Raw genomic sequence first — 670 nt, 5'->3', positions numbered from 1 at the left:
GGGGGCGGGGGGGGGGGGGGGGGAATTATTTTTTGGGGGGATGGACAATTTTTGAAATTGGGATTTTTTTGGAACGGGTGAAAAAAGGGGACTTTTTGCACGCTTCGCGCGCAAAAAACTGTGTTTTTCTCTCCAGTATATTCATTATAAAAAAATCCAATGTAACGTTTTTTGCCACCGGTTTATTCCGATATATATATGCATATATATGTATTCTTTTTTCTAAATACAATAAAACGAAATGAAAAATCATATTATAGCGCCACACGCAAAACCATATGTGCGCGTGGCGCGCGTACATCTTTAGTGGAGAACAAAATTCCAAAGAAATTACTGTGCCAGCACGGTAAAATGGGTTCGTTTGGACGGACGCAGAACAAATACCGTACCAGCACCGTAAATTTTTCTGTGGAGTACAACAATTTTTCACGCTAAATCTGAGAAAAATTCCTGCAGCGCACGACAGAAATTTCGGTGGTGGCACGAAAATTTTTCTGGGTCCACATAAACCTACTTTACCGCGTTACCACAGTAATTTTTCTGGAATTTTTTTCTCCGTATATCATAGTGTATCGTACGATGCATATATACATTGAGAGATATATCAACATAATATTACAAAACTAATTTCTTACGTCGAATGTCTCATTCTTCGGAATAAAACGCTTGA

Source organism: Diachasma alloeum, unplaced genomic scaffold (genome assembly GCF_001412515.2).
Source record: "Diachasma alloeum isolate Michigan unplaced genomic scaffold, Dall2.0 Dall_scaffold_00214, whole genome shotgun sequence".
Classification (NCBI taxonomy): domain Eukaryota; kingdom Metazoa; phylum Arthropoda; class Insecta; order Hymenoptera; family Braconidae; genus Diachasma; species Diachasma alloeum.
Note: the sequence above shows the minus strand (reverse complement) of the source record.